Below are 8,927 nucleotides of genomic sequence, written 5' to 3'. Positions count from 1 at the left end.
GTGATGATCTTACTTGGAACACCATATCGGAAAATAATTTGATTCTTGATAAATCTGACCACAACCTGCTTGGTCATATTAGCATAAGATACTGCTTTAACCCATTTGGTGAAGTAATCAATAGCCACCAGAATGAAATGATGTTCATTCGAAGCTTTGGGTTCAATCATACCAATCATGTCAATTCCCCACATAGAGAAAGGCCATGGGGGATGAAATAATATTGAGAAGAGTCGGAGGCACATGAATCTTATCAGCATAAATCTGACATTTATGGAACTTCTTTACATATTACAACAATCATATTCCATTGTCAACCAATAGTAACCTTCCCTTAACATCTTTTTAGCTATTACATGTCCATTGGCATGGGTACCAAAGGATACTTCATGAACTTCTTGCATTAACATGTCTACTTCGTGTCTATCCTCGCATCTGAGCAAGACCATGACAAAGTTTCTCTTGTACAACACATCTTTATTAAGAAAGAAATTGTCAGCCAACCTTCTCAAAGTCTTCTTATCTTTGTTGGATGCCTCAAGCGGGTACTCTTGACTTTGGAGGAAACACTTGATATCATGATACCGAGGCTTATCATCTGCGACATCTTCTGCTACAAGTACATGAGCAGAACTATCAAGGCGCATAATTCTGATCTAAGGTGCATCATTCCAATGATTTACTTTATACATAGAAGAAAAAGTAGCTAAAGCATACGCCATGTGATTCTCTTCACGAGTGTAGCGGTAAATTCATGATCATCAAGCTATGGATAAGCAAGACATCAAATAACAAGAGTTGCCACCGTGCTTTTATTGTTTCCAAGGGAAAAGGGAAAAGTACAAACAAAACCCACAAATAAGAAGTTTTCAAATCAAAACTAATAAAATTCCAGAGATTACAGGTAAGGGGGGTTGGTTACATAGAGGGAAGGTGTTATCACCCAAAGTGTCATAGGTACTCCTAGGGAGCCCTTTCTTGTGTGCATATGTATTTTGTACAAAGTGATGTTTACAAACAAATAGAATGGGGGGATGAGAAAAGAGTTTATTAATTATATTTTTGTGTTTGATAAGACCTTCGGACTTGTGCCTACGTACCAATATAAGAATGAGGGATCAAAACCTCATAGTTCATGATACAAATTTCAAAGTGGGTGCATTGCTTTTAATCAAAAATTAAGTTTGAAAGGCACAAGGGCCTAGAAAATGGTTTGGATGAGTTGGTTCTTTTTGGCTCTTGAAAATTTTAAGTCAAGTATAGTTAAGTATATTTATAAGTTTGATTTAAGAAAAGAAGTTTTGAAATGCAATGGCATAAGGCCAAAGTTTCTAATTTGCAAAGAGTCTTAGTTAAAAAAAGACAAGCACAAGAAAAGAAGTTTTTAAAAGGAGGGAGAGATTTTTTGAAATTAAAGAGATGGGGAGGAGATGAAGAGACTAATCCTAAGCATAAATTTAAAAGTTAAGAGTTGAAAAGATCTGACCAATGGGCTGCAATCCAATAGACAAGAATGTCATATAGAAACCCCAAATTCCCTTGGATATTAGAATCAAGCAACAACCAATGCACACAATATTAACTTGAAGAGCAAGGCATCAAAAAATTTGGCCACATCCAAGCTTTATCCATTCCATAATCTTCTTCAAATTGGCCTATGTAGAAGATGAATTCCACAAGTCACGGGTTTAAAATAACAGCTTCACAATAATCATGTTGCAGATGAACTCAGATGGATCTTCAATTATGTATCAGATGAAATTTTAAATTGCAAGCACTTGGTTACATGAAATTTGGCATTGGCCAAGTCCTTTTGCATTGGGATGTTGTATAAATTATAAGTCCAATTGTCCAAGATCAAACCAACAGTCCACACAATAGTTTTTAAAGGTTTTTGTTCTTGTTATGTACATTAATGGTCAAAGACCACACAAGTAAACAAAATATGCACAAACAAGATATATCACACAATATGGCCCAAGTGGACTAAGTGAAAATGGCCTTAATATAAACAATTAGAATGGTATGAATAGTGGCAAATGAATAGAGCTTAAAATTAAAGGACATTAAAAGTAAATGGCTTGAAATTAAATGTTAGTTATTAATGAATTAGAAATTAGTATTGCTTTTGCTTTTTATTTTTTAAGTCATTCTATGGAGAACACTTAACCCACTTATCACAAGCATGGATCCTTGAACCAAGACATCTTCCAAAGGAAGGAAAAAAGGCCAAGTTTCCACACAATACCATGAAAGAGGGGATACTTACAATCTCACTAACTAGAATGCTATGGCTTTTTATATCAAAAATTTAGCGGTATGTTAAGCAATCATAATTGGACTTATGTAGAAGTCACAACTATTTGAGGTCGGGCAATAGAATTTTGGTGTTAATGCATGTTAGAGATATAGTATAATGGACTATGCTCATGAAACATACCACACACAAAAAGAATATGCAAAAGAGGTGACCTAATCTCATCCATACTTATGTTGATTTTTCAATCAACTAGCCTTAGGAGCTTGAGATATCATAGGCCAAATGAAATGGATGCATAAATAAGGGTAATTAGATGAAGAGGGAGGGGAATAGATCAAAACTCAAATTGGACAAAGGATGACTTTTACCAAATTAAGATCATTCATTCATTTTGGGAGATGGAACATATATTCCATCAATCCCCTAAATCAAATGACCTTAACCTAGCAAAGTCAAATCAACCTTGACCAAGACCCAACAACACAAGTCAAACTTATACAAACAATTAAAATGACTCAAAACAATTATTTGGCATTTATTCAATTTAAAAATACTAAAAATAATGCATTAAATTAAATATGGTTGGTCAAATTCCTAAAATCTCATCAAAACACCAAAGAAATGGCCATGAGATTTATCATAGGTCAAACAATGTCAAAGGACCTTGGAGAATTTTTTTTAGAATTTTTGGAAATTTAAAAGTATTTTTAAACAATTAAAAATATTCACAAAATCAATTAAATCATGAAAAATATTAATAATGATCCAAAAAATAATTTTAATTCAAAATAGGAAAGAGGATTTTATTTAAATTTTTTTGGTGAAACTCTCATATTTTTTGGATCAATATTGAAATTAATATGAATTAATGAAAATAAAACAAATTAAATGAAATTCAAATAATCAGAAAAAAAACGTGGACCACTTGATCTCCCTCATTAATTGAGGTGGCAAATCAATTGGATGAAAATGCGCGCTCCATGGTACACTTGAGTCAGCGCGCCACACCAATGGTAATCAGAACCAACGTGTGAGATTAAAACATTTCAAATGAGATCAATGGCTCAGAATCTGTCCAACACACCACCGGCGCTGAAACTCCGGTCACCTTCTCAGGCGAGGCTCACCGGATTGGTCCAGTCATCACCATCAAAAAAATGAAAAAGAAGGGCATGATCTGAAAGAAAAAATAGCGTAGAGCACGAATCTGACCTCAATTTCAACTAACTCCAAATATATAGAAAGATATGAGGGGTTGAATTTTGAGGTGTGTAAACTGAGTTGCTTCAATTTGACCTCAAAGCAACTCAATCTTCTTGCCTACATTGGTAGGACTTCAGACAACCAAAGATCCAAGAGAATCGATGAGAATTGAGTGAGAATCGAAGAGAAGAAGATTTCTGAAAGTTACCTTCAATGCTGTGCAGAAATGGATCTTGCTTGCTTCAAACTTGACTTGATCACACTCGAGGAGCTTGCAGAAGTGGTTTGGCAATGGTACAAAGCTTTGGATCCTGGAGTTTTTGAATCTCCAAACAGTGAGATTCAAACTCAATTTTCAAGTTAAAAATTCTCAGGTTTTCCTTTGAATTGTGAGGGTTTCAATTGGGGGGAAAAGCTGGCGCGCAAGGGGTGTTTGAAATGAGCTTAGAGGACTTGTATTTATAGCATTTGGGATTGATAATTGCACACTTGAAAATTTGCTAAATTTGGCAATGTGATGCACAAGCTTGCATGGGCGTGTATAGGCCTATGAAGCAATCCATTATGATCCAATTGCAACTGTACTGAAGTTTAAATTATGCTTGAATGACAAGGCAAAGTGAAATGGAGTTTTGGACATTTGATTTTCTCCAATGATGCAAACCTGTTAAGACCATGTGCATCCCTAGCAAAACTCATCCAAAATGCATAAAGTAGTACTTTTTGGAAAGCTTAGATCAAGGGGAACAAATTTGATGTTGGACGCTTTTTCATTTGGAACTTGGATCATGGTGAATTTTGAGGTGGAAGTTTGGAAATTTCAACATGTTGAAAAAATTTCTAAGTGTTAAGTCATATATCTCAATATTCCACCTTGCTTAACTTTTTATGTGAGCTCCAAATGAGAAAAGAGTCTTCATCAAAGTTGTAGATCTTTCAAAGAACTTCAAAATGGTCCCCAATTTCATGTCATTTTAGTTTTGGAATGATAGAGTTATGCATTTTTTAAGTTGAGGAAAATCACTTGTTCAATGGTATAGGTCAAAAATGACCTATAATGTATCCTCATATCACATGCTCATAAACGTTGATTTAGCTCTCACTCCAAACATAAAAGTTGAAGTAGACATCTTAAATTTGATTGTGCAACTTGGAAATCCTTCATCTCATAAAAAATTAGCAGTTTATGGTCTTGGGAAGTTAACTTTCAAATTAGGGTTTAAACAACATGACCTATAATGTTTTAACATAGAAAATGATTTTCCAAGCCAAATTAGCGCAAGACTTCAACATGAAAATTGTTTGGAATGTCATTTAGAGTAACTTTGATCTTGGAATCATTTTCATATGGTGAAAAGTGTAGGAGATAGGGTCTAGGGAGACCCAATTTTGATCAGATGAACTCATCTGGCCAACCACCATCAACCAATTTGCTAAATTCCAATTCTCTTGACTTTCTAGGCTCATGGTAGATCATATATGCACAAGATGATGAATTTTGAAATGTACCTTGAGAAATTTGATCAATTGGTGAGATAGCTTGTCGGAGAAGTTACTTAAGATACCTAGTCAAACTAGGGTTTCCAAGGCAAATCACCTCCAAATTCTTGAAGAATGCTTCATCAATATAATATGTAGAGATCATTGGGACTCATATATGATGCTTTAAGACATTGTGGATCAATCCTTGGTTGTGATTTTAGCCATGAGGGTCTTAAACCCTAGATATGAGCTTGCTAGATCAATGGGGATCATGCCCTACCTACAAAAGAGTTAGGCAAATGCAAAGACATATTTTTGGTATTTTGGTTAGTAAAATGATAATATAAAAGCATGATACAATTACATGGTTTTTGGTGATCTCTCCCAAAACAAACCCTAATGAAAGAGGGGCAAGGAGAATGCCAATGTGTGATCCCAATGTCAATGCATATGATGAAATTGCATGAGGGATCTTAGGGTTAAAATTGGGGTCTTACAGCTGCCCCTATTTAAGGACATTCTAACTGAGGAGGTGAACGTTAAAATCTTCGTATCGACTCAGTAGAATGGGCTTAAATAACAACATCTAGAAACAAATTTTGATCCCTAAGAGACCTCATGATGCATATGATATGAATATGAAAGCAAATTATCTGTGGGGGAAATGTTGCCACAAAGGAAAAGAAATCGGAGCGACCGAAAGTTCGCAGGAGCGCAATGCATTTCATAAGGAAAGCTCACTGGGGAGACAGAGACTCTGAGGGGGAATAAAAGGGTTATGTGTAGGCCAGGCTACGATTTAAAAACTGCTAGGGGACTCAGAGGAATTCCATATTAAAAGGAAAGACTCAGTCGGGGAAACAAAATATCTGCAAGGGAAACGAGGAGATCAGGGTAAAGCTGATGTACTTGGATCATGCAGGAAAAGTGATTTCACTAAGGAAATACACACTCAACTCAACTGGGGAAGAAATAGACTTCAACACAGGAGGAGCAGAAATTTATTATCCACTGCCGGTTACTAGGTAAGGAGATAATAAAGATCTGACAGAGAGTACATCCGTCACCAACTAGGATGAACATATCAAGGATGACTCGCTGGGGACCTCCAAGAGGGTATACTCATTACCGATTACTGGGTAACAATAGCCTTGCTGGGGAAAACTGCAGAAAATAGGATTTACAACTACCAGTTACTGGGAAGAAAACCAAAGATGAGAATATCTGTCACCAGTTAGGGTGAACATATCAAGGATAGACTCTGCAAGGAGAAATAGGAATTACATCTATCAGTTACTGAATAGACTATCATCGGAGAGAAGAATCCATCATCGGTTAGGATGAACATATCAAGGATTCACTCTGCAGGGGGGAAAGTAGGATTTACAACGGCTGATTACTGGGCAGAAGACCACAAAGAGAAGGAAAGTCGTCATCGGTTAGGATGAACATATCAAGGATTAACTCTCTAGGGAACAAAAATAGGGATTACAACTACCTTTCTACTGGGTAGAATACCAAAGATGAGAATATTTGTCATCGGTTAGGATGAACATATCAAGGATAAACTCAGACAGGGGAAGAAAATATTCGTCATCGGTTAAGATGAACATATCAAGGATATACTTCCAGGGAAACATAGAAATGAATCCACTAGGGACTCTACCGAGTAGAAAAACAAGGGTACTTTTGCTGGGTATTGGGCAGAAAGTAACAAACTGCAAACTAAGAAGCATATTACCAGTTACTGGGTAATAAACTCTTAGGGGAACCAAAACATCTATCTAGGTAAGATCTAGAAAGAAACGGTCAATCAAGACTCAAACCAATGAGGATATAACTCAAGGGGAGTGATTCCATCCAGATAATCAACTAGGGAGGAAACTGAAATAATAATCATCCACGAGGAGATAACTCAGTGGGGAAGGGAGAAAGGTTAAAGTCTTTTTGCTTAAGGGGCTGACACTCTACAATTAAGGGAGGACAGACACCAAACTTGTATGAGGATAAAGTACCGCCATAACAGAGAATGAGAATCTCAAACAATGAATCAATAATGATGCGATTATGAAATTATGAGATTATATGAGTTTATATGTATATATATATATATGTATATATCATATGTATATATGATGATTATGCTGACAAAATGATTGCAAAGGATACAAAGGTGTTGCAAAAATGAATCATCGATACAATCCTCGGTCAATCCACAAAAGAGGGAGACAAATGCTGGAGAAAAGAGAGATCAACATCCTACAGGCTCAACCCTAGCCGGGGAAGGAGGAGATCTGCTGAGGAAAGAAGACGTCATCAAATCTGCGGGGAATTTTAAGTCAATATCGTATTGAATGGGAGACAACCGTACATAGGATAAACGCAAATAGCTGCTCAGAAACCAGGAGGAAACTCTGACTGGGAGTGAGTCGGATGGCAACTAGTTGGGAAACCAAAGTTCTACTGCCATTACGCAAACTAATGAGGAAACCCTCGTCACTCTGCTGGAGATCACAACTGGTTGGGTAATCACCGATTCTGCTGGGAACTTTATCCACAAACTCCGCTGGGGACAAACACTCCACAAGGGAACTGAATTGACCAACTCGGCTGGGGATAACTGAGGGTTAACTGCTCGAGAGAACCATTAATGCTCCACACTTAGGGCTTTCTGTTTTTGAAATTCTATTGACATTTCTTTTTACTTGCTCTTAAAATTCATGCTTTTATATGTTAAAGAAAAATGATTTTGATTTAAAATTTTAATTTCAAAGATGATCATAATAAAACTTAAAACTATTTGGATGAAGTAAGTAAGAGTGGAAACCATTGGATAAAAGTTCAACTTTATTTAATAGAATGGTAGTCTGTAAATGACAAGACTCCATAGATTTTTACAAAGTTGAAAATGGTAATTTACATGGAAAAGGGTTACATTGAATATAAATTATCACTAATCTTTCCACCAACTCTTGATATCCGTTGTGCTTTTAGCTTCTACTGGGGATGATGAATCGACGTCAACCCTTGTGCTCAACAAAGTTTCTCCAAGACTGGAAGATCAGCAGAATGCAATTACTTACCAAAATCCCTAATTTTTGCATAAGTTGCCCCTGGGTGGGGTACTCAACTTATCGGGAAAATTCTTTTCTATTTTATGTCTCTAATTTTTTCCTGGATCACCCTTTTGGGTTTTTAATCCACCGAGACGCTCAATTTTGCCTAAGCCTCCCTTTTGGGTTTTCAACTTAGCGAGCTGTTCTTTTATTTTTAGGCAAAGTATTTCTTGACTACATATGCGTTCACAGGACGAGTGAACTCTTCATCATCCATAGTTGTAAGAATCAAAGCCCCTCCTGAAAAGGCTCTCTTAACAACATATGGTCCTTCATAATTAGGAGTCCATTTGCCCCTAGAATCTGGTTTAAACGATAAAATCTTCTTGAGCACAAGGTCACCTTCCCTGAATACCCGAGGTCTGACCTTCCTATCAAAAGCTTTCTCCATCCTTTGTTGATATAACTGACCATGACACATGGCATTCAATCTCTTCTCTTCAATTAAATTCAACTGATCAAATCTGGTCTGACACCATTCAGCCTCAGTCAACTTGGCTTCCATGAGCACACGTAATGATGGAATCTCAACCTCTGCGGGGAGCACTGCTTCCATACAATATACAAGAGAGAAAGGGATTTCCCCTATTGAAGTGAGGATGGATGTACGATACCCGTGTGTAAGACCCTAATTTTGACTCTAAGATCCCTCATGGCATCATAACATTGCATTTGCATCTTGCCTCAAGGATCATAGCATCTTGGCTCCTTACCTTTGGGTGGGATCTCTTGAGAGTTGGTTTGAGATCACCAAGCATGCTTGAATTGTATATTATTGCTTTTCTTATTTTGTTTACTAACCAAAAGCACAAAAATATGTCACTAACATCTTTTGTTTGTAGCTTGAGCAGTCACAAGATTCAAGG

Source organism: Lathyrus oleraceus, chromosome 6 (assembly GCF_024323335.1).
Source record: "Lathyrus oleraceus cultivar Zhongwan6 chromosome 6, CAAS_Psat_ZW6_1.0, whole genome shotgun sequence".
NCBI lineage: Eukaryota > Viridiplantae > Streptophyta > Magnoliopsida > Fabales > Fabaceae > Lathyrus > Lathyrus oleraceus.
This window is presented reverse-complemented; position numbering follows the sequence as displayed.